This window comes from Stenella coeruleoalba (genome assembly GCF_951394435.1).
Source record: "Stenella coeruleoalba genome assembly, chromosome: 4".
Taxonomy (NCBI): Eukaryota; Metazoa; Chordata; class Mammalia; order Artiodactyla; family Delphinidae; genus Stenella; species Stenella coeruleoalba.
Window position 1 is genome coordinate 14,908,594 of NC_137149.1, and position 27,096 is coordinate 14,935,689.

Here is a 27,096-nt window from a genome sequence, read left to right on the forward strand (position 1 = left end):
TTTCTAAGTGTTGCAAAATATATGTGGATTGTCACTTTTGTGATCAATTTTTCCTCTAAGTAATATGGCTTTAACTTGGCTGACTGATTCAAACCCTGAAGCAGTTATAAACTGTTTATAACTATGTGAAATAATATTCAATTGGCATATGTACAGCTTAGGTTTCAAAATGGTTAAATCTATTGAATTATACTCCTGAAATATTTTAATTATGTTTCTTTCTTTTGCATATAGATGTCAAATAATTATGGCCACAGGTAATATATTTATTAATTTCTTATTTATGGTAATACAGAGCACATCAGCTGAAAAGGAATCAGGGAGCAGATCCTTTGTGTACTGCTTTCTATAGGTATGACGAAGTCTAACTTATTTATGGGTTCTGCTGCCAAGTGAAATCTGGTGTTTATGATGGGACAAAAATAAAGGAATCGATTGTTTTGGCTCAACTCTTTAGGTAGTGCTAAGTATAGGATTGCATCGGGCGGTAAAAATTTTAGAGAATGTGGATAAAAAGAGTTGAAAAATACATATATTCCACATTTTCTACATGTTAAATTGTAACCATATCGTAACAGAAAACATATGTGGTGCCATTAGCTTGACTTGAATTATTGAACATGTACATAGGCCCTTTTCTGCAGCATTTTAAATAAGGTCATACAATTCTAAAGGTTGTTTTAAGAGTGTATGTCAAGCCAACCTGATGATTAAGTAGTATCAGAAAATAAGAAACAATTAGAAGTGTGAGAGAAAACACTGTCATACAAAATTTGGACCTTAAATTAATAAATAAGGAAATTAATTTCAATAATAATTAAGCTGGCATTTAAGGACTTTTTCTCTAAATGTACAAATCATGCTAATCTTCTTGTCTGGAGGTGATTAGCTTGTTATGACAGACTGTGAGGTCATTAAGGAAATTAACATATTCCAGGTGCATTATTCTACTGGCACAATGCCATGGGAGAAATGTGTTTATGCATCTGAAACCAAGAAAAATATAATTTAATTCACATGTGCAAGATAAAACTCAGTTCGAAACTACTAGTGACATTTTCCCCCAATTGACATCAAAAAACAAAACCTGAACTTTTAACAACATGTTTTACCAAATCACAAATCTATTTTGCATAAGAGTTTTCAACTTCAAATTCCATCAACACAGTGAATGAGGGATATGATATAATACATTTTTGAGTGCTGATTTAAATTTTTTTAAATAGGGGAATATTCATATATCAAGTTTTATGAAACTTAGGTTAACAAACTTATATACACACTTATAAACATTTATCTGATTGATTTATTAACTTAAAAAAAAATTTTGAGTGCTTGCTGTGTATCATGCTCTGATCTTAGGTATGTATTGATGAGTAAAACATCTCCCAAGTTGAAATACCTTTTGGGACTTCCCTGGTGGTCCAGTGGGTAAGACTCCGCGTTCCCAATGCAGCGGACCCGAGTTCAATCCCTGGTCAGGGAACTAGATCCCGCATGCATGCCACAACTAAGAGTTTGCATGCCGCAACTAGGAGTCTGCATGCTGCAACTAGGAAGTCTGTGTGCTGCAACTAAGAAGACTGCATGCTGCAACTATGAGCCCACATGCTGCAACTGGGAGATCCCACATGTCCAACTAAAGATCCCATGTGCTGCAACTAAGACCCAGAGCAGCCTACATAAATAAATATTTTAAAAAATACCTTTTATGTTCAGTTTGCTCTGAAAAATAACTTTTATTTGTGAATAAAAAAATAAAAATTTAGGGCTTCCCTGGTGGTGCAGTGATTGAGAGTCCGCCTGCTGATGCAAGGGACACGGGTTCGTGCCCCAGTCCAGGAAGATCCCACATGCCACAGAGCAGCTAGGCCCTGAGCCATGGCCGCTGAGCCTGCACGTCCGGAGCCTGTGCTCTGCAACGGGAGATGCCACCACAGTGAGAGGCCCGTGTACCGCAAAAAAATAAATAAATAAATAAAAATTTGAAAAAATGTATTACCTTCCCAATGATTTGATTAATTTTATTTAATTCATATATTAGTTACTTGGAGTATTTTGGAAGAGACTCAAGTATTTAAATTTTGAAGTAGCAATGAATTTTTTTAATATAGAAAATACTGGTGTTGTTAGAAAACAATAAAATTAAGAGTATGTATATCTTGATTTAAGATGAAATTGTTTGTGAGCTTCTCAATATAGTTTTAGCCTTTTAAGTCTTTTTAATTTCACAACAGAATTAATATTTCTCACTCAGAATGCTTTTATAAAGTTTCTCGTTTGACTAATTTTCTCAGTTTTTTACAATAAGAGAGGAGAAATTGACATTTATGTAGTGGTACACTTTCTGATTATGTGGGAATAAACCATTCTTTTCTATAGCACAGGTTTTCCCTTAATAACATATTTGTGAGAGTGCCAGGTTTGAAAATACCAGAATTATTATTTTATATATTTTTTCTACAGTAAGTCGATTTTTAATTAAGTCACTTTTATCTGTTTAGTCTAATACTAGTGAATGGCAGTTGGAAAGAAAGGAGAAAAATATCCAGCTGGAATTCAACTTTCACTAGATTACATGGGAGGGAAAATTTCCCTTTTAAAAACACAGGCGCCTTTTAAACGAGTATTTTTACATCACAAGGTGTTCCTTTATCACACTGAAGCCTGAAAAATGTGATTCAGAACTGTAGCCTTGATACTTCCCTACATTTCTCATCTTAAAATTCTTGATTAAATGCATCAAATTCTATTTCTATTATGCTTGAATTTTCAGGGTAAAACAATTATTCTGTGGTATATAAATCAATCCTAAATGTTGTAATTCCTTCTTCCCCATTTCTTCATAAAATATGGGGAATGTGAGTTGTTTCTTTTTATACTCAAATATTTTAATTAATTTTTTATCCAGTTTTATTGAGATATAAGTGACATATAGCACTGTATAAGCTTAAGGTATACCTCATAGTGATTTGAGTTACATTAAGTTTAGTGAATACTCATCATCTCATATAGATACGAAATAAAAGAAAAAGAACAAATGTTTTTCCTTGTGATAAAAACTCCTAGGATTTACTCTTTTAACACCTTTCATATATAATATACAGCAGTACTAAATATATTAATCATGTTATACTTTACATCTCTAGTACTTATAATTGGAATTTTGTGCCTTTTGACCAGCTTCATCCAATTCTCTCCCAACCCCCCACCTCTGGTAACCACAAATTAGATCTATTTTTCTATGAGTTTGTTTGTTTTGAAGTGTAACTGACATACAATACCGTGTTAGTTCCTGGTGTATAACATAGTGATTCAATATTTCTATAGATTACAAAGTGATCACTATGATAAGTCTAGTTACCATCTGTTGTCACACAAAGATATTTTATATTGTTATTGACTATATTCCCCACTCTGTACATTTCATACACATGACTCATTTCTTGTGTAACTACAAGTTTATATCTGTTAATCTCCCTCAACTATTTCACTCATCTCACCACTCTTTCCTCTCTGGCAGCCACCTGTTTGTTCTCTGTATCTATGACTCTATTTCTGTTTTGTTATGTTTGTTCAATTGTTTTGTTTTTAGATTTCACATATAAGTGAAATACTGTATTTGTCTTTCTCTGCCTGACTTATTTCACTTAGCATAGTACCATACAGGTCCATCCATGTTGTCTCAAATAGCACGATTTCATTCTTTTTTGTGGCTGAGTAATAATCCATTGGACACTTAAGGAAGTGTTGCTTCCTTAAGGAAGGTTGCTTCCTTATTTTGGCTATTATGAATAGTGCTGCAATGAACAAAGTGATGCATGTACCTTTTTCAATTAGTGTTTTTGACTTCTTTGGAAAAACCCAGAAGTGGAATTGCTAGATATTGTGATAGTTCTATTTATAATTTTTTGAGGAAAAAAATTGTGGCTGTACCAATTTACATTTCAACCAACAGTGCACGTTTCCCTTCTTTCCAAATACTTGCCAACACTTGCTATTTGTTGTTTTTTTGATACTAACCATTCTGACAGGTGTGAGATTATATCTCAAAGTGGTTTTGGTTTGAATTTCCCTCAGGATTAGATTTAAGTTCAGTGATTTAAGATGATTACATTTAAGTCTTCAATCCATTTTGAGTTTATTTTTGAATATGGTGTGAGAATATATTCTGGTTTCATTATTTTACATGTTACATACCCGCATGTAACACCACTTATCGAAGAGACTAGACTGTCTTTTCCCTATTGTATATTCTTGCTTCTTTTGTCATAGGATAATTGACCTTATAAGTGTGGATTTAGTTCTGAGCTTTCTATCCTATTCCATTATCTATGTGTTATGGTACTGTTTTTGTGCCAGTACCATACTTTCATTATTACTGCAGCTTTGTAGTAAAGGTTGAAATCAGGGAGCATTATACCTCCAGCTGTATTCTTCCTCAAGATTCTTTTGGCTGTTCAGAGCCTTCTGGGTTTCCACACAAATTTTAAAATTATTTGTTCCAGTTCTGTGAAAAATGGCAGTGGTATTTTGATAGGGATTGTGTTGAATCTGTAGATTGCCTTGGGTAGTATGGTCATTTTAACAATGTTAATTCTTGTAATCCATGAACTGGATATATCCTTCCATTTGTTTGTATAATCTTAAATTTCTTTCATCATGTCTTTTAGTTTTCTGAGTACAGGTTTTTGAGCTCCTTAGTTAGATTTATGTCTAGGTATTTTATTCTTTTTGATGCAGTTGTAAATGGGATCATTTTCTTAATTTCTTTCTGATAAATTGTTGTTGGTGTATAAAATGCAATAAATATATGTATACTAATTTTGTATCCTACAACTTAACTGAATTCATTTCTTATTGGAAATAGTTTTTTGGTGGCATCTTTAGGATTTTCTATGTATAATATCATAGCACCTGCAAATATTGAAAATCCTTTGCAATTTGGATTGCTTTTATTTCTTTTTCTTCTCTGGTTGCTGTGCCTAGGATTTCCAATACTATGTTGAATAAAACTGATAAGAGTGGGCATCCTTATCTTGTTCCTGATCTTAGAGGAAATGCTTTCAGCTTTTCACCGTTGACTGTGATGTTACCTGTCAGTTTTTCATGTATGGCCTTTATTATGTTGAGTTATGTTCCCACTATGCCCACTTCCTGGAGAGTTTTTAGGGAGGTTGAATTTTGTCAGAAGCTTTTTCTGCACCTATTGAGATGATCATATGTGTTTTTTTTATTGAAGTATAGTTGATTTACAATGTTGTGTTAGTTTCAGGTGTACAGCAAAGTGATTCAGTTATATATATATATATATATTTCTTTTTCAGATTCTTTTCCATTGTAGGTTATTACAAGATACTGAATATAGTTCCCTGTGCTATACAGAAGGTCCTTGTTGATTATCTATTTTACATATAATAGTGTGTATATGTTATTCCCACACTCCTAACTTATCCCTCTCCCCTCACCTTTTCTCCTTTGGTAACCATAAGATTGTTCTCTATGTCTGCGAGTCTATTTCTGTTGTGTAAATAAGTTTAATTGTATCATTTCTTTAGATTCCACATATAAGTGATATCACATAATATTTGTCTTTCTCTGTTTGACTTACTTCGCTTAATATGGTAATCTGTAGGTCCATCTATGTTGCTGCAAATGGCATTATTTTGTTCATTTTTATGGCTGAGTAGTATTCCATTATGTATACTTATGTATATATGTATATATATACATATACACATACACACACATACACATCTTCTTTATCTATTCCTCTGTCGATGGACATTTAGGTTGCTTCCATGTCTTGGCTATTGTAAATAGCTACTATGAACATTGGGGTGCATGAATCTTTTTGTTCTACCACTTTATTTTTTAATTAATTTATTTTTTTCACACACACTGTATTTTATCTTTACAAGAGATAAATAAACTGACACCAAGCATTGTAAATGGATGACCACAACAAAAGCAACAATGATTACAATTACCAAACACAAAACACACTCATACTATGTCATAATATTGAGATTCAGTCCAGTAATCCTCCACTGTAACAGTTCCTTTGCTTTGCAGTGAAAATTGATTTGTATATTTTTTGCCTCTGAGTCCTTGTGGGATTTTTTTTTTTATTCAAACAGAAAGTCACAAAAATTATAATCATCCTCATCAGTTCACTCAGTCCCATGTAATTAATTTTTTTCATCTTGATCTTTTGTTAGCACTTTTATGAATTCATCAATTTTGCATTAGAGTTGTGAAAATGCTTATTCATTCAGTTCAGCAGTATAGTCAGTTACCAGAAACCTGTACTTGTCAGAGTCTTTTCTATGAATTCCTTGAAGTTGAAAACCTTTTATAGGAACATTTTTGCAAAAGCATCAGAGTACACCCAGAACTGTCTGTAAATGACAAAAAACTTAAAATGACCACAGTTAAAGATTTGATGAAAGTTCATAATAAAGCAATTGACAAGGAAATTTAGTTATTTCTGAGATAGATATTTTAAAGTAATAACTAGACTTGTGACTTATAACATTATACCAGAACATATAAGATTTTTAGAAATTTCATGTAATGTCTGAAACATTTATATTAACATATTTCCATACAAATAACCGAAAGAAAGTTTAGTATTAGTTGTTTTTTTTGTTTGTATTTTTATACTGCAGGTTCTTATTAGTCATCAATTTTATACACATCAGTGTATACATGTCAATCCCAATCACGCAATTCATCACACCAACACCCCCACTTCCCACCACTTTCCCCCCTTGGTGTCCATACATTTGTTCTCTACATCTGTGTCTCAACTGCTGCCCTGCAAACCGGTTCATCTGTACCATTTTTCTAGGTTCCACATACATGCGTTAATATATGATATTTGTTTTTCTCTTTCTGACTTACTTCACTCTGTATGACAGTCTCTAGGTCCATCCACGTCTCAACAAATGACTCAGTTTCGTTCCGTTTTATGGCTGAAGAATATTGCATTCTATATATTTACCACAACTTCTTTATCCATTTGTCTGTCAATGGGCATTTAGGTTGCTTCCATGAGCTGCTATTGTAAATAGTGCTGCAGTGAACATTGGGGTGCATGTGTCTTTTTGAATTATGGTTTTCTTTGGGTATATGCCCAGTAGTGGGATTTCTGCGTCATATGGTAATTCTAGTTTTAGTTTTTCAAGAAAACTCCATACTGTTCTCCATAGTGGCTGTATCAATTTACATTCCCACCAACAGTGCAAGAGGCTTCCCTTTTCTCCATGCCCTCTCCAGCATTTGTTGTTTGTAGATTTTCTGATGATGCCCATTCTAACTGGTATGAGTTGATACCTCATTGTAGTTTTGATTTGCATTTCTCTAATAATTAGTGATGTTGAGCAGCTTTTCATGTGCTTCTTGGCCATCTGTATGTCTTCTTTGAAGAAATGTCTATTTAGGTCTTCAGCCCATTTTTGGATTGGGATGATTGTTTCTTTAATATTGAGCTTCATGAGCTGTTTATATATTTTGGAGATTAATCCTTTGTCCGTTGATTGATTTGCAAATATTTTCTCCCATTCTGAGGGTTGTATTTTCGTTGTGTTTATGGTTTCCTTTGCTGTGCAAAAGCTTGGAAGTTTCATTAGGTCCCATTTGTTTATTTTTGTTTCCATTACTCTAGGAGGTGGATCAAAAAAGATCTTGATGTGATTTATGTCAAAGAATGTTTTTCCTATATTTTCCTCTAAGAGTTTTATAGTGTCTGGTCTTACATTTAGGTCTTGAATCCATTTTGAGTTTGTTTTTGTGTATGGTGTTAGGGAGTGTTCTAATTTCATTCTTTTACATGTAGCTGTCCAGTTTTCCCAGCACCACTTATTGAAGACACTGTTTTTTCTCCATTTTATATCTTTGCCTCCTTTGTCATAGATTAGTTGACCATAGGTGCGTGGGTTTATCTCTGGGCTTTCTATCTTGTTCCATTGATCTATGTTTCTGTTTTTGTGCCAGTACCATATTGTCTTGATTACTGTAGCTTTGTAGTATAGTCTGAAGTCTGGGAGCCTGATTTCTCCAGCTCCATTTTTTTCCCTCAAGTCTGCTTTGGCTATTCGGGGTCTTTTGTGTCTCCATACACAAACCTATGGAATGGAGAAAATATTTGCAAATGACAATACTGACAAGGGGTTAATTTCCAAAATATACAAAGAGATCATACCCCTTAATATCAAAAAAAACAAAAACAAAAATACAATGCAATCAAAAAGTGGGCAGAAGATCTAAATAAACATTTCTCCAAAGAAGACATACAGGTGGGCAACAGGCACATGAAAACATACTCAATATCACTAATTATTGGAGAAATGCAAATCAAAACTATAATGAGGTGTCACCTCACACCAGTCAGAATGGCCATCATTAAAAATTCTACTAAATAGTAAATGCTGGAGAGGGTGTGGAGAAAGAGGAACCCTCCTACACTGCTGGTGGGAATATAAATTGGTGCAGCCGCTATGGAGAACAATATGGAGGTTCCTTAGAAAACTAAAAATAGGGCTTCCCTGGTGGCGCAGTGGTTGAGAGTCCGCCTGCCGATGCAGGGGACACGGGTTCGTGCCCCGGTCTGGGAAGATCCCACGTGCCGCGGAGCGGCTAGGCCTGTGAGCCACGGCTGCTGAGCCTGCGCATCTGGAGCCAGTGCTCTGCAATGGGAGAGGCCACAACAATGAGAGGCCCGCGTACCATAAAAAAAGAAACCTAAAGTAAAAGTTACCATATGGTTTTTATTCTTCAGTTTGTTAATGTGGTGTATCACATTGATTTATTTGTAGATATCGAAAAATCCTTGCATTCCTGGGGTAAATCCCACTTGATCATGATATATGATACTTTTAATGTATTTCTAGGTTCAGTTTGCTAATATTTTGTTGAGGATTTTTGCTTCTATGCTCATCAGTGGTATTGGCCTGTAATTTTCTTTTTTTGTGATATCTTTGTCTGGTTTTGGTATCAGGGAGATGGTGGCCTCAGAGAATGAGATTGGAACTGTTCCTTCCTCTGAAATTTTTAAGAGAAGTTTGTGAAACATAGGTGTTAAATCTTCTTTAAATGTTTGGTATATTTCACCCATGAAGCCATCTGGTCCTGGACTTTTGTTTGTTGGGAGTTTAGAAATTTTTTTTTTTATAGCTGATTCAATTTTATTACTGGTAATTGGTCGGTTCATATTTTCTATTTTTTCCTGATTCAGTCTTTGGAAATTGTACATTTCTAGAAACGTATGCATTTCTTTTAGGCTGTCCATTTGCATATAATTGTTCATAATAATCTCTTTTGATTCTTTGCATTTCTGTGGTGTCATTTGTAACATCTCTTTCATTTCTGATCTTATTTATTTGTGTCCGCTCTCTTTTTTTCTTGATGATTCTGGCTAAAGATTTATCAATTATATTTATGTTTTCAAAGAACCAGGTCATAGTTTAATTGATCATTTCTGCTTTTTAGACTATTTAATTTATTTCTGCTCTGTTCATTGTTATTTCTTTTCTTCTACTGACCCTGGGTTTTGTTTGTTCTTCTTTTCCTAGCTCTTTTATGTGTGCAGTTAGCTTATTTGAGATTTTTCTTATTTCCTGAGGTAGGCTTGTATCACCATAACCTCCCTCTTAGAACTGCATTTGCTATGTTCTATAGATATTTGATTGTTGTGTTTCCATTTTCAATTGTCTTCAGCTATTTTTTAATTTCCTCTTTGACTTCTTTAGTGATCCATTGGTTGTTAGAATACTGTTTAGCTTCCACGTGTTTGTTTTTTGCAGTTTTTTTTCTTATAATGGTTATCTGTTTCATAGTGTTGTGGTAAGAAAAGATGTTTGATATGATTTCAGTCTTCTTAAATTCATATCTGAATGACAGTCCTGCTGGGTAGAGTATTCTTGGTTGTAATTTTTTTCCTTTCATCACTAAATATATTGTGCCACTCCTGTCTGGCCTGCAAAGTTTCTGCTGAAAAGTCAGCTGACAGTCTTATGGGAGTTCCCTTGTATGTCGCCTCACTTTGCCTAATTCTCTGTGTTTATTTGTATGTATTAGTTACATTGGTTACATTTCCCGACCTTGGAGAAGTAGTTTTATGTAGGAAGTGTTCTATGGGACCCAGCAGCACAGTCTCCTCTGCTCACCGGAGATATATGCTGTAGGGGTGCCCCCTATGTGGGCTAAGTGTGCCCTTCTGTTGGGACTGGACCAGTTACTGTGGTGTGAAGTTAGGTAGGGCTGGTGCCTGACCTGATTGGATTCCTGGCCCTACCTTGTGCAGAGGCTGTCTGCCACTGGCAGCTGGCTACTTGCCTGAGTGTCCAGAAGCTGGTTTCTGCCCACTGATCCATGGGGGCCAGGGCCCAGAACAGCTGGATTTGGGCCTGGGTGTCCTAGGGGAGCTGGCTTGCAGGGCCCAGTAGTTTTGGGGCTGGTGCTAACCTGCTGATAGGTGGCATTGGGTCCTGAGGTGACTTGCTGTGGTTGCTGAGGGGTCTCTGTGCTAGTTCTGGCCCACTGGTGGGCAGGACTGAGGCCTTGGGAGCTGATGCAGGGTTCAGATCTTTTGCTCCTTGTGGAGAACTTCTGTAATCGTAACTATACTTCCATTTGTGGGTGACCTACCTGGGGAATGGGTCTTGTCTATTCCACATCTCCACTCCTCCTCCCCTTCTTGTTGCAGATCCTTCTTTATATATTTAGTAGTAGAAGATCTTTTCTGCTGGTCTTCAGGTCGTTCTCACCTACAGCTGCTCTGTAAGTAGTTGTAATTTTGGTGTGCCTGTGAGAAGAGATGAACTCAGGGCCTTGGCCAATCTCCCTGAGTTAGTTCTTAAATAACAAATCTGTTACAAAATTTTTTGGAAAATTGCTGACATCTGCTTTTTAACCTAATTATATCATTTTAGCATTAGGGCTGGTATACTCAAATTATATCTTTTTATCCTTATTTAATAGTCTCTTTGGAGAAAAAATATGCAGTTTACGTTGAATCTTCAGCGTTTTGAAATAGAATCGGAAACTATTTAGAAAGGTATAAGGCTACAAAAATTATAGAAAACTGAAGTGTATCATGAAGATTGGTAAGGTTGAGCACTTAGAAAACTGAGGACGTGATGCAAGTGTTCTGCAGTGAGGAATATTCCTTCATTCATGTTGTCCCTGATGATCCATTAAAGTTGAAGTAAAGGAAGTCATTCCAGGTTTCAGGTTATATTTCATGAGATGCATCTGCTCAACTGCTAAAGCAGGTAGAATTGAAATTGAGAAATAGGCCACGTTACATTTTTATCTATACAGCTCTTATTCAAACCTAAGCTAGATCTCCATAGCTATGGCCTTGGCTATGCCTCCAGAATCTATAAATAGGAAATAGAGCTTCTTTTCCATTAAAAACAAAAAGAAAAAAAAGAAAGGAAACTTAAGGAGGTGATACCTGCTTGAACACTTATCATATGGTTTTGCTGTACAGATCTCTCTTTTGGCAGAAAAGGAACATTTCTAGAGGTAGCCAGGCCTTGCAGAGGCTGGTCAGCATTGCTTTAGTCAATGGGTCAACATGCCTGATTATCCAGGCTTGTGAAACAAAATGCTTCCTTTGTTGAGTGTAAAGTAAATATGTGAAATTTTGAGAAATTTAAAATTGAGTCATTGACTACCATTCTTATATTTTTCTTAAAGAATGAAAAAGCAAATGTAAATGAAAAGGTAATGAAAATGATTGAACAATTTAGAGGGAAAAAAACCAAACTATTATCACTCTTATTTACTAAAGCATTTCCTCTGGAGAAACTTCCTAGAATGGTTACATAAATATACTTTTGCATCTAATATAATCTAATTTTATAAATTACTTTTTTATAATAAAAATTAATATAATATTTTTATATTCTGAATTTTTAGTTATTTGGTAGGTTTAGCTTTTTTAACATTTCTTTTAGTTATATTTTTCTCCCTCTGGCATCTCAATATTCTATGATTTTTAAAAATAGTATGAATAGGAGTCTTTGATTAATACTTTCTCATGGTTATGCCTGGTTCACATGTTTTAATTCTGGAGGAGATTTCATTCTCAAAATGTTTTAGTGTCCTGAACTGAAAGAGATTTAAAAAGTCATGAGTCATTTATTACATGATAAATAACATGTCTTTTCTGGGCTTCCCCTCCCTAATGGTGAAATATCATGTCCTATTTTTTTTTTTTAAATTGGTAATTCAACTGAATGGACCCTTTTTCAAAAAAAACCCTTCCTTATCAGAATATTATACAAGGTATATAAATGTTAAATAGGAAATAATGTTCCAATATAAAGGCACAGAGATAGAGATCTAAACTGTTTTCTTTTTACTGTCAAGATAAATGAAATACTATACTTTTTCCTATTTTGTAATACTAGGTAGCTTATATTTTGTCCAAAACAGACTAGTTAAATATTGTCCTTTGGACAAACTCAATTCATATTTGCTTTCTGAACAGGCTAGTATGTTGATAAGACTGAGGTACCATGGTCTCCTTACATGTTTAAAATGCTTACTTTCTTATTAGATGAAATCCTCCAGTCTTAATTTTTTTTCCAAAAAATATTGACAAGTAAAATAGAAAAAAATTTCAGTTTTAATTGTACTTAAGACCAAGAGATCCAATTTGACTCTATTAGAATACGTTAAGTGTTTGAGACCCAGATCATTCTCCCTGTCCTTTGAAATTTTAAATTTATATACATATACATATAATTAACACAATTACTTCAAGTGAACTATGTTTTGTTATGTATCATAGTAAAATGTATATATGTGTCCCTATATCTTAGCTATAGCATTATTTGTGATATTTGAGTTATTTTATTTCTCTCTCTGCATGTTTTGGTTCACTGTAGATAAAATTTTAATACCTTGACAGAGAAATTGAACTTTTGAAGATCAGACAATTTAATGATAGGAGTAATATATTAAGAAATAGGTCCTTCAAAAACTAAAAATAGAATTACCATATGACCCAGCAATCCAACTACTGGGCATATACCCAGAGACAACCATAATTCAAAAAGACACATGCACCCCAATGTTCATTGCAGCACTATTTACAATAGCCAGGTCATGGAAGCAACCTAAATGCCCATTGACAGATGAATGGATAAAGAAGATGTGGTACATGTATACAATGGAATATTACTCAGCCATAAAAAGGAACGAAATTGGGTCATTTGTAGAGATGTGGATGGATCTAGAGACTGTCATACAGAGTGAAGTAAGTCAGAAGGAGAAAAACAAATATCATATATTAACGCATATATGTGGAACCTAGAAAGATGGTACAGAAGAACCAGTTTGCAGGGCAGAAATAGAGACACAGATGTAGAGAACAAACGTATGGACACCAAGGGTGGGGGTGGTGGTGGTGGTGGGATGAATTGGGAGATGGGGATTGACATATACACACTAATATGTATAAAATAGATAACCAGTAAGAACCTGCAGTATAAAAAAGTAAATAAAATAAAATTCAAAAGTTCAAAAAATAAAAAGGATTTACAGTGAAGGCTAAAGAGGTTTGGGGAGCCAAACAGAAAAAACAATCCTTGGAACAGGCTCTGCAACCAGACTGGGCATAGGGGAAGCACACAATGATGGTGAGAGGATTAGAGGTTAAGAAAAGGAGCGCGAGCCCGGGCCTGCTCCAGTCCCCGCGGAACGAGCTGCGGGCATCTCGGCGGTGGATGGTTCTGGGGCGTCGCAGCCCCGGGCACGTTGACAAGCAGCCCAGGTGCAGGCTGCCGGCCTGGACCGGCTGCGCGGAGGAGACGTAGCTACTGAAATCTTACTGGGTAAACTCCCAGGTACTGTGAAGTTCGTAGCTAAGAATCAACCCAAGTCAGCTTTAAGGGATTTACCGTGACATTGAGAAGACCAGGCTTCTTATCTCTGGATGCCTAGAGGCAAGCGGAGGGCGAGGCACTCAAGTGCTGATGGAATGAATGAATGAATGAATGAGAAAATACGCACAGCTGCATAGTTGCATGTGACAGCGTGCCTGACGGAGGGCCCAGGCTGTGACAGTCCCGAATCTTTGAGAAGGCTGTCTCAGAAGGATGGACGGAAGCCGGCCGAACGCCACCCTCCTCACTCCCCATTTGATTATCCTAATGGATTTTGACATTTTGATCAGCTACGTCCCTGTTACCCTGACTGAGGAAGCAGAACAGATAAAAACTAGACGGACAATTTGAAACCTTAAGGGCAGCTCTGCACATTAGAGGGAGTGAGAAATTATCTAAAGACCAGTCAGAATTCAGGACAGAAGCCTTCCTTTGCTCTGCGGAACCCAACGTACTGAGATTCTCCATCTGTGAGGACTAACCTGGGGCCGCGGACGGTCCCCTGTGAAGTCGACTATTGCAGTATCTTCGTCTGCATCTCCCTCTGCTCAGCGGGACATCAATTAGCACAGAAACGTGTTGTCTGGATTGAACTGAAATGTCATTGGAGCTGCTTTGGAACTATTTCCCCCATTCTTTGCAGTTTCCAGAGTTTAAGTGATTGCCTTTTCCTTTGGATTGGGTGGAATTTTGAACCGACATGTTTCTATGTTCTCTGGTTATTTATAAGCTGAAATGTCATTCATTCAACAAATGTTTATTGAGTGCTTGTTCTATACCAGGCTCTGCTCCAGGCGCTTGGGATTCATCAGAGAACAAAACAGACAGGAATTTCTGCTCTTTTGGGTCATATTCAGTGTAATAAATATCTGTAATGTTAGTAACAAACATTAAAAAAAAAAAGAAATAGGAAGCAGTTTCCTGTGCTTACTGAACAATCACTTCTAGAAAGCTTCAGGTTCTTTCTAAGTAGGTTTACAAAGATCAAAATTACTACAGATCATGACTTAACAATCAAAATGTTTACAATGCTGATAAAATTTAAGATAATAGGAAGATAATTTTAGGATAGCATGAATATGAAACTGTACGTAAGTCTTTTTGTTGAGAAACTGGCTTGTTTTCTATGATAAATTTAAAATTCATTATTTAATAGTGCAAATAACTCAGATGAATTCAACTTAATTAATTGTCAGAATTAATGAGTATTTAAAAATTTACTAGATGAAGAAACTGAGGGCCAGAGAGGCTGCATGACTTATTTGATGAAGATCATAACATATATTTGTTGCAGGGCCAGAAACAAAATGGAGGTTTGGGTATTCCTACTGCTGTGTTCTCACATCAAACTAGACTATCCTACTTTACCGTATATAAACTTTTCATCCCCCACCCCTAAGAGGCCTATATCCTTATTCTATGTACCTTTGAGTAGGTTACATGGCAGATGGGAATTAAGATGGCAGATGGAATTAAGGTTGTTAATCAGTTAAATTTAAAATCAGGTGAGTAGCCTGGATTATCCAGGTGTGCCCAATATAATTACGAGGATCTTTTTTTTTTTTTTTTTTTTGCGGTACGTGGGCGTTTCACTGTGGTGGCCTCTCCCGTTTCGGAGCACAGGCTCTTGACACGCAGGCCCAGCGGCCATGGCCCATGGGCCCAACCGCTCCGCGGCGTGCGGGATCCCCCCGGACCGGGACACAAACCCGCATCCCCCGCATCGGCAGGCGGACTCCCAACCACTGCGCCACCAGGGAAGCCCACGAGGAGCCTTAAATGTGGAAAAGCAGAGTTGGAGGGATGCCCTGTGATAAAGATATAACTGGCCTTTGTTGGCTTTGAATATGAACCAAGAGGGCCGCGTGTCAAGGAATGCAGGCAGCCTCTAGAAAGGTGAAAAGGCTAGAATCAGATGATCCCCAGAGCCTCAGGAGGGACGCAGCCCTTTAGCTCAGTGAGGCCTGTTTCAGACCTGTGACCTCCAGAAACGTAAGTAAGGTGCTAAATCTATGTTGTTTTAGGCCACTAAATTTATGGCACTTTGTTACAATAGTACTTGGAAACCAATACAAGTTAGAAACAATAATATAATGTTTTAAATTGTAAATTGAATTGAATGATTTCTACATCTGAGGAATGAAGGATCGTGTTAAAGGAAAATTAAGACTAAAAAGGGTATATTTGGACTCTCTTTTTTAGGGTTCACGAATGAGTCTGTTTTCTTTCCCAGTTCTTTCAGATCAGTGTGCATAATTCAGCGGGCATATTTTTATCCACAGTTGGAGAATAGCATACATTTGTTCTGTTGTCTTCTTAAGGTTTCTTTTAGAACCCGTGTGGCCTGGTTTGTTTAAAAACATAAAAGTTTCCACTCTACTTCTATCAATTCATGGTTGTGCCTTAGGAACTTTATTATTTCTTTTCTTTCAAAAAAAATCTGTGCAATGGGAGTAATGCTACTCATATCCTAGATAAAGTTGGGCTTTTCTCTTTGAAGACTTAATGTGGTAGAAAAATTCATTTGCATGTTTAATTTTTACAGTAGAGAGAGCTGATATGTAAGAAAATCCTGATGCTTTGATCTTATTCATTGACAAACTGGTTTTCTAGAACTACCTTGTTTTCTTTTTCTTTGTTTTTGTTCACACACTTAAATTTGCTTTATTTAGGATTATTTGGGTTCACTGCTATTTTCATGACAGCTAAAGGACTGTAGTAGTGACCTCCTGATTCAACTGTGGTTATAATAGCTTCCATCCTTTGTTTCCTGGGTCCCTCTCAGCAGTCATGCTGAAAGCAGTTTTATTAAGACCAGGCAGATTTGATTTCTTGGAAAGATTCCCGGGAGCATTGTCTCATGACTTTACCAAAGTCTGTATCTGATATGCAAGGGTCGTATTCACATTCAAGCAACAGAGTGAGTAAGCTGGCACAGCTGGAGAACAGGCCAACTTTGCACAACAACATGTCCTCTAGTTATTAGCCCTTCATAGTGGCTGATTAATTTTCTTGCAGGAGTTACATCAAATGGTGTCACTATACTAAGGGTGAACCACTCAGAGGTACTTTGTAAATGTGACTTTTTGTCTTTATATAACACGATGTGCAACTTTTAAAATTGAACCTTAATTTTAGTCAAACTAGACACTTGCCTTCCTTTTATGTTTGACATGAGGATTAAGAAACTTTACAAACTATAGAGACTCATTACTGTTATGTTAATGGATAGATTTACAATTGATAGATTAAATTCCAGTAGTTGGTACATGGACTTATGACATTATTTATAAAAAACAACCTAAATTTGTTAATGGCTAGGAAGGTCCACGATGTAACATGTCAGTAACTTACTTTATTTGGATGCCTTTCATCTGGCATCCAAAGATATGTTGAACAATTCTATTTAATGCCAGTGTTGTATAATAAAGCATTTGGCTGACCTTTGTCCCTGGTTCCTGGAATTTCCCAGATAATAAGAGTGTCTTTGCTGTTAATGGTGGACACCTGGGACCACACCTGAGTTTATGCTAACATGATGACTCATGGTGGGCCATAGATAGTTTCAGCATGGGGAATGGCCATGCTGAAAAGGCCAGCCATGGAACTAGAGGATTGATGCTTTGAACCACATGATATAGGTCTGACCCCCTGACATCCTAACCTTGGGAGGAAAGGGGAGCTAGAAACTGAGTTCAATTACACGGCCGGTGATTCAATCAATCATGCCTCCATAATGAAATTCCAATAAAACTCTGGACTTCTGAAGCTTGGATGAGCTGCCTGGTTGGTGACATATATCAATGTGCCAAGAGGATAATGTGTCCTGAGGATGCAGAAGCTTTGCATTTGGGAACCTCCCAGATCTCACCCTATGCGTCTCTTCATTTGGCTGGCTCTTATTTATATTTTTAATAATAAAACTGTAATCATAAGTACAATGTTTTCCTGAGTTCTGTGAGTCATCTCAGCCAATTATTGAGCCTGAGGAGGTAGCCTGAACTTGTAGACAGTTGGTCAGAAATGTAGGTAGCCTGGGGACCCCAGAGATGGTAGCTGGTGTCTGAAGTGAGGAGAGTCTTGTGGAGGACTGTGTCCTTATCCTCTGAAATTCAACTTAGCTCCAGGCACTTAGTGTCAGAATTGTGTTATAGCCAGTTAGAACTTCATACATAGAAATAATCTATCTATCTATATATATATCTGCATCATAGAGTCAATTTTGCTATTTCAATTTAGAATTTTGCTATTTATTTTTATTCTGATACATAATACACTGAACTAACATGTTTTAAAAACATTTTCATTTCAGTAAATTTTAAATAGTTCTTTAGTGAAAAGGCATGTAGAAAGGAATTATCCTAGTCTTTTGATGAAACTAAACATGAAACAAACAAACAAAATTTTTCTTTGATTATTCATATGCCTGCTTCCATTCACTACAAAATTTGACTAGGAATGCTGGGATGTTTGCTCCATAATCCTGATAAGGCACTGATATACATAGTGTTGTTAGGTTAAGGTGAGCCACTTATATAATTATATCCTAAATCATATCTGTATCTTGGACTCAGGGACTATTATGGTGACAGTTGTTTGTTCTTTGATTATTATCCAAGTGCCTGCTACCATTCATTATAATTGTTAGAATAAAGCACTAAAAACTTGCCTGATAGTCTTTTAAATTGAAACAAAATGGTCATGATACAGATACTAATATTACCTTTAATGTTGATAAGGAAATTGAGGCATAGAAAACTTACGTAAATTGTGAAAGTTACATAACTAGTGGGTGGCACAGCCAGTATCAGTCCCAGTCTGCCTTGCTGTGTCCTTGACCATTGAACATTTCATGGGCCAATCGTGTTTACATCTTACATTCATAAGGTGATGTTGATTTTCAGACACTGTTGTAATTAAAATATAATTGGATACATTGGATTCAGTGTCAATGATTTATTTTTAGTTTACAGAGCATCTATCATGTGTCAGATACTGGGCAGGTACTGGGGATACAGCTCTAAATAAGCAGAATTGTTTCACTTTACTTCAGGGCAGCTTCATATGGAACTGTTTGTACCAGGTTTTCCGGTCAGACCTAGCCTCTTCCAACACACTCACTCATTGAGAAAATCCTGGGCTTGGCTTCTTTTGTGCCTTCTATGTCTGTGGGGAAAAGGCACGAAGAGTTAAAAGGAGAAGGTGAAAGAAGCAAAATCAATTCAGTCAGACTAGAAAAATACAATAAAAGAACTGCATAAAACTGATGACCTTATTTGTTCACATTTTCATGTCCTATTTTTTTAGTCCTTTGCATTAGAAAAATCAATCAATTTAAATTCAAATGGGATTTTACAGTTCTGAGATTTTGTTACCAGAATATTGGCATATGTAAAATTCCTAAGTGTTACTTGACCTTTTGTATTTATGTATATTTAATTTTTCCTTCACTTGCCCATTTGAGATCATTGAGGCCCCAAATTCTGATTCTGGCTCTCCCATTACCCCAAATTCCCTTTCTAATTACCATAATCTATTAGTTTTGACTCTCTCTCTCTCTTTCTCTGTCTCTGTCTCTCTCTCTCTCTCACACACACACACACACACACACACACACACACACATACACATACACACAAAATTGAGGAGAAGCTGATTTTTCAGGCAGGATAAAATATAAAAGTACATCAAATATAAATTGTTTTTAAGTCGCTATAGGGACTCAATGTCAAATTTATGTCACAAGAAGACTTGAAAATAAAATCTAGAAAATATTTAGCTAAATTATATTATACATTGCATATTTGGTGTAGTATTATGTATATTATTAAATTTTGTGCCTTCATGAGATTGGAGGTTCTTTTTAATCTACATGTAATACTTATGAATGTGATAGTGATTATTGTACATATTTGACCAATGGGCTTATTATTTTTTAAATTATTTATTTAGAATTTGTGTAAGTGCTCTATATTGGCATAGAGAAATTGGCCCATTAAAGTGTCAATTTTAAAAAAATCAATTTTATGCCATTTGTTTCAAGAAACTGTTAAGGTATTTTGAAATTTAGCTGGGATCTGCACATGTTTACTGAAGCGGATAATTGGGATAGTTACCTGAATTACTCCAGAAAAGTATATTTTAATCAATTGTCCATATTTTTATTTGATTTTTTTTACCTGTTTGGCCCAATTATTTGGATAATATTTTGTTGAATTTTATTTTATTTTAGTATCAATTCCTATATATATAAACATGCCAACATTTTTTTTACAACATATGTTTTTACATCATGTGGGAATCCATTTAAGGATTGTCATTAAAATAAATAACAATAATATTATCTCAAAATTAAAAGGCAGATATAAAGTGCTTCAGGAATATTTAATTTAATTTAATGAAATTAATAGTATCCCAAAACCAAAAGATAAATCTGTAGTGCTTTAGCAATAGTCCACTTAAGCTTCCTTTTGCAAATGTTCATTAACAGAAGTTTAGGAGAGGATTAAAGAAAGATGTATCACATTTCTATTCCCTTCAACCTTCCTCTCAGGTCCATAAAATACAGGTAGGTGTATGTGTTGGAAGTGGCAGGGCACACTGATGGAACCTAGAAGGCTTGCTCACCACAGTGTATCTGGGAAGACACACTGGTTGGGGAACTTTTGGGTGATGGTAATTTACTATTTCTTGATCTAAGTGGTAGTTAGAAAAATGTTCACCGTTTAGTTTTTCATTATATTTTATGTTTATACATACTTCTGTCTTGATGCACTACACAACATAATTTTAAAAAGAAAGCAAAAATGTAATTTTAGTAAAGGGAACAAAACAAAAACCAGACAAAAAAAGAGATGCTGATGGTGTTTGGTGGGAAAACAGTATAAAATAGCAATCCTTTTATATTAATTTCTGTGTTTAATGCAACTTCAGGCAGAATAGCAGTGGTTTCAAAAATTAGATAAAACTGTATAAAAATTATATGAAAGAGGGCTTCCCTGGTGGCGCAGTGGTTGAGAGTCCGCCTGCCGATGCAGGGGACACGGGTTCGTGCCCCGGTCCGGGAGGATCCCACATGCCGCGGAGTGGCTGGGCCCGTGAGCCATGGCCGCTGAGCCTGCGCGTCCGGAGCCTGTGCTCCGCAACGGGAGAGGCCACAACAGTGAGAGGCCCATGTGCCGCAAAAAAAAAAAAAAAAAATTATATGAAAGAATAAATGTCCTAGAATAATCAAGAAAGGTATAAGAAAGAAGAATATTAAGTGGAGATTTGCCTTGCCTGATACTGAAACTTACTACTAAATCATTATGATCAAAACAGCGTGGTATTGGAACAGGGATAGAAAAGCAGATCAGTTTAACACAATAGGAATCCAGACATAAAATCAAAGGTATAAGGGACTTAAAACAATGGAAAAATGGTATTACATTTTAGTGGAAAAAGAATAAGTTATTTAATGAGAGATGCTGACATTGTTAGTTACCTATCTGGCAAAGACTGTAACAATTAAGCTGGGGTTTCAGAGGATCAAAGGTAAAAACCTAATAAAAAATAAATAACTGTTAGTCCAGTATAGAGAAGATCTTTCTAAACAAAATAGGAAACTAAGAAAAGATAAATATATTTGAGAATGAAGAATGAAAAATTTGAGTGTTAAGACTATGCCAAAGCCAAAAGGCAAACTATTGTCTGGGAAAAATTACATCGTTTGTGACTGTCTGATGGTATTTCTAATATGCCAATGACTCTTGTAAATTGAAAAGATAAAAATCATAGCTGAAAAAATGGGTATAGAATATGTCTATATAAATCATTCTGTCTGTATGGAATTATCCCCAAATTATTCACCATATTGGAACTCACATCACCATTTATGGTATTGAATTTATTAAGATAGCACTTTTGCATATCTATTTGTTCATGATAAAGCTCTTATTTTTATTTAAGTATAATCAGCATATAACATTATATTAGTTTCAGGTGTGCAATGTGATGATTCCATATTTGTATACATTGTGAAATCATCACCACAATAAGTCTAGTTACTGTCTGTCACCATACATAGAATAACTGTTTTCTTTTTATTTCCTATTGTAATGAGGACTTTTACTCTCTGAGCAACTTTCAAATATGTAATACAGCATTATTAACTCTAGTCACCATGCTGTACATTATAGCCCCCTAACATTTATTTTATCACAGGAAGTTTGTACTGTTTGATCCTTTATACCCATTTCACCCAACCCCCAGCCTCCTAATCTCTGGCAACAACAAATCTGTTTTCTGTACCTATGAGCTTGGTCTGCTCTTCCTTCCTTCCCTCTCTCCTTCCTCCCTCCCTTCCTCCCTCCTTCCTCCCTCCCTCCCTCTCTCTCTCCCTCCTGCCTCCCTCCTTCCTCCGTCTCTCCCTCCCTCCCTCCTCCTTCCCTCCCTCCTTCCCTCCTCCTTCCCTCCCTTCATCCCTCCCTCCCTCTCTCCTTCCTTGCTCCCTCTCTCCCTCCCTCCCTTCCTCCCTCCCTCCCTCTCTCCTTCCTCCTTCCCTCCCTCCGTCCCTCCTTCCTCCCTCCCTCCCTCCCTCCCTCCTTCTTCCCTCCCTCCTTCCTCCCTCCCTCCCTTCCCTCCTCCCTCCCTTCCCTCCCTCCCTTCCTTGATTGGCAAATATTTTCTCCCATCCAATAGGTTGCCTTTTCAGTTAGTTCATGATTTCCTTAGCTATGCAGAAGCTTTTTAGTATTTAGTCATCCCACTTGTTTGATTCTGTTTTTGTTGCCTTTGGTTTGGAGTCAGATTCAAAAAAATCATTGCCAAGGTCTATGTCAAGGAGTTTACTGCCTATGTTTTTTTCCAGGAGTTTTATAGTTTCAGTTTGGTATTCAAGTTTTTAATGCATTTTAAGTTAATTTTTGTGTATCGCAGAAGATAGTAGTCTAGTTTCATTCTTTTGTATGTGGCAGTCCAGTTTTCCCAACACCATTTATTGAAGAGACTGTCCTTTCCTCAGTGGATATCGTTACCTCCTTTGTTGTAAATTAACAGGTCATATAAGTGTGGGTTTTTTTCTGGGCTCTCTGTTCTATTGACCTATGTGTCAGTTTTTAGGCCAGTACTATATTGTTTTGATTGCTATAGCTTTGTAATATAGTTTGAAATCAGGAAGTGAGATGGCTCCAGCTTTGTTATTCTTTCTGAAGATTGCTTTGGCTATTTGGGGTCTTTTGTGGTTCTGTACAAATTTTAGAGTTGTTTGTTCTATTTCTGTGAAAAATGCCTTTGGAATTTTGCTTTGAACTTATAGATTGCTTTGGATAGAATGGACATTTTAACAATATGAATTCTTCCATTTCATGGACACAGAATATATTTTCATCTGTTTGCTTCAATTTCTCTTATAAATGTCTTATTGGTTTCATTTTCTGGGTTTTTCATCTCCTTGGTTAAATATATTCCTAGGTATTTTGTTCTTTTTATGCAATTGTAAATAGAATTGATTTCTTAATTTATATTTCTGATAGTTCATTTTAGTGTGTAGAAATGCAACAGATTTTTGTGTATTGATTTTGTACTCTGAAACTTTATTAAATTCATTTGTTGGTTCTAACAGTTTTTTGGTGGTGGCTTTAGGGTTTTCTATGTGTAAAATTATACACAAATAGTGACAGTTTTACTTCTGCCTTTCCAATTTGGATGTCTTTCATTTCTTGCCTAATTACTCTGGCTAGGACTTCCAATACTATGTTGGATAAAAGTGGTGAGAGTGGACATCCATGTCTTGTTTCTGATCTTAGAAGAAAAAGTTTTATCTTTCCATCTAGTATGATGTTAACTGTGGGTTTGTCATACATGAACTTTATTTTGTTGAGCTACATTCTCTGTAAACCCACTTTGTTGAGAGTTTTTATCATCAAGGGATATTGAATTTTGTCAAATGCTTTTTCTGCAGCTGTTGAGGTGATCATATGATTTTATCCTTCATTGTGTTAATATGGTATATCATAACGATTGATCTGTGGATGCTGAACCACCCTTGTATCCCTAGAATAAGTCTTGTTTGATCATGGTGATGATCCTTTTAATGTTTGTTGAACTTGATTTGCTAATATTTTGTTGAGGATTTTTGCATACGTGTTTCTCAGTGATATTGGCCTGTAATTTCCTTTTCTTCTGGTGTCCTTGTCTGATTTGAGTATCAGGTTAATGCTGGCATTATAAAATGAGTTTGGAAATACTTCCTCCTCTTTTATCTTTTGGAAGAGTTTGAGAAGGATTGGTGTTAATTCTTCAAATATTTGGTAGAATTCACCAGTGAAGCTATATGGCCTGGAATTTTGTTTTTTGGGAGGTTTTAGGTTACTTATGCAATCTCATTACTAGTAACTGATCTATTTGGATTTTCTGTTTCTTCATGATTCATTCTTAGTGGGTTGTATGTTACTACGAATTTATTCATTTCTTCTAGGCTGCCCATTTTATTGGTATATAATTGTTCATAGTAGTCTCTTATGGTCCTTTGCCAAAGTCATGTATTTGGGCAGGAACAAGAATGAGCTGTCCGTTTGAATTCCTGATTAAAATTGTTATACGTGTATGCCTAATATGCATATTCTGTTGCTATTTCAGTGATCATTCTGATTAACAATATCAGTCCAATTAAAAGAGATGTACAATGCTTGTGAGGTTTAAATATAGCTACAAGTCAGATATTGGGCGGAATGTTGGTTATGTCCCCCCTCTGGCAGCTATGAGAGTGTGCCTCACAAAGCTCCCCACAGCAAGTGTGTAATTGACAGAAGACGCCAGCTGCCCTGCTCCAAAATCTATCAAGGCATTTTCGCAGAGGCCATGCTTTCCATGGGCTACTGCTAGTGTGTAACAGCATGGGAGGGATGCTAAGGCAGGCCTGTTTCTGGCAGACATAGGGCTTCTCTGATGGGTACCTATGGCTCGGACTCCCTGATAGCCTTGTGGAAACTTCCTTGAGCTGCAAGGCAGTCTAGAATGCTTTCACCAAATGTTCCTTTTGTCTCTCCTTCACTTGGAGTCAGGCTTGTATCAGGTCTTGGTGTCTCTCCCAGCCTCCCCTGGCTCCCTCCCCATTTCCTCACACAAGCATATTCCTTAATAAAATCCTTTCATGTTTAATCCCATCTTGGATCTCCTTTCTAGGAGGACCCGCACTAATATTTCCCCCTTATTTCAATGAAATTGCACATTAAACTTATCTCATAAAGGTCTAATACAAATAGAATTTTTGATTTTTAATTTCTTTGACCTTTAAAGTAATTATTTCAGGTGCTAATTTTACGCCTTTGTTCATTCTCTAAAGGAATCGAATTACATCCCTGGGATGGCAAATACCACTCATGATTACATGTTTTGGCTCAGCAAAGTAGATTCTATCTTTATGTCTTTTTTAAAAGTAGGGGACAATGTCTTTTTTGGTTAACTACTAAAGCCATTATCACCATTCATTACATATACTGAAGTTTATATAGTTTTAAGTTACATTGAGGTTATCAAGAGGTTTTTATGATTATTGCTCTGAAATGGAAGATTGGGCTGAAAGATGACATTATTTTTCTCAAAGCGGTTCAGGTTAGCATTACATCTGATGGGACACCAGAAGTCATCAGTGTGAATTTAGGTAGAAACAAAAGCCTGAATGAGGTAGATGTATTTACAAATAAAAATACTTTCTCGTCAATTGAAAAGTTAAAATAATGATCACTTTATTTTTCTGTCTGGTGTTCTCAGGAGAATTTGAACACATTTTAAGACCAAATCCTCTGTTTTAATAATTTTTTCTTATGATTGATATTTATCAAATTTTTTTCAGTGTCAGTGGAATATCCTTATTTCTCCTTTCTTCCCAGATTAATATATATGTCAGAAATACAATGATGAATTTAAGTGAGACGGTAAATGTGTATTTGAGGGCATTTATGGTTAGGAAGGTCCCTAGAGATAGTTAAGGTTCAAGAAAGAGAATGGCCATGGATCAGAAAGAATTCATGAAGTCAGTTTTAGTTCTGTAGTTATCAAAAACCAACTCCTAAATCTATTGTCAGGGAGTAGGAAACAGCAAAATCAAAATTCTACTATATGGTGTAAAAGAGAAAATGGCTTTAGCTCCTAACACTTAGCTGTCAACCACTCAACCCTCCATAAGCAATGAGTGATAGTTAAAGGGAGTGAGACTGTGTTTCAGATCCACATGTGAACAATGTAGTTATGTTATGCTGGAGTAACTCTGATTTATTGAGTATTCTTTATATGAATAGCATTGACTTTTATGAGCAGCATCTTTACTGATTTTATAAAATTATGTCCAATATGGAATATAAATTTTAATTATGAAAACTTACATGATTCTGTTTTCAATGGATGGTACTCATTTTCTCTTGCTCTTCACGCTTCTTAATGTCTTAATTATAATATTACTGATATAATGCAAGTGTGGGATCAATACCTACAATTGCGTGCCTCCTTGAATTTTGAGCCCTGAGTGCCTTGCTTCCTTTACCCCAGTCCCAGCTCTGTTGTTATCCTCTCTGTTATGACACTATTTGGCAGGATTAACTTTCCGAAGTATAGTTTACCCTATATCAATGCATCTCAGTTCCTTGACTTGACAGACATCTCTTCCAGTAATCTTTCTTTTCATTCACTTGTTTAAGGTCATACCATAGACCTTGTTACTACCAAAGGGTACAACACTTCCAAAACATAGATGTCAAGCATCCCATTTTTTATTAACTCTAGTAACTTTAGAGCTCACTCATATTTTCTAGTATCCTCACTGGATGAATTCTTATGCCTAAATGAGAAATTTAATATTATTGTCCCCATCATACTCTTTCTCATGTGTTCATTTCCCCCTTTTCCATGCTTAGAGACAATTACTAAAATCATTACCTTGCATGCATCTACATTTCTCCATCATCTAAATTTACCAACCCTCTATTGTGGATAAACCCAAGTCTTCTGCTCCAAACCTGTAACCAACAGATGGTTATATTGAAAAAAACTCAACCAACCAATAAACAGAACTCAGTGGACTGCTCTCATTTTTCACAGATTTCAAGCTTTCCCTCAGTTCTTTCCAGTTGTTCAACTACATTTCCCTAGTCAACTTTTCTCCTGTGCTTCAACATGTATTTTACAGTTTCTCCTTGTCAAACCTTCAACATCTATTTCT

General features: G+C 36.0%; 1 protein-coding gene across 6 annotated transcripts in view; it reads left to right on the forward strand.

Annotated features, from left to right (window-relative positions):
* The window catches only part of LOC307185613 (uncharacterized protein), a 913,805-nt gene that overhangs the window by 446,817 nt on the left and 439,892 nt on the right, over positions 1-27,096 (forward strand). Inside the window, exon 1 of one of the 6 annotated variants that reach the window (XR_013828111.1) lies at positions 15,309-15,893. The exons of the other annotated variants lie outside the window; for them this stretch is intronic. The gene's annotated coding sequence lies outside the window, so the exon portion shown is untranslated. Of the gene's footprint in view, positions 1-15,308; positions 15,894-27,096 lie in introns of those variants that run through there. 6 annotated transcript variants of the gene reach the window in all.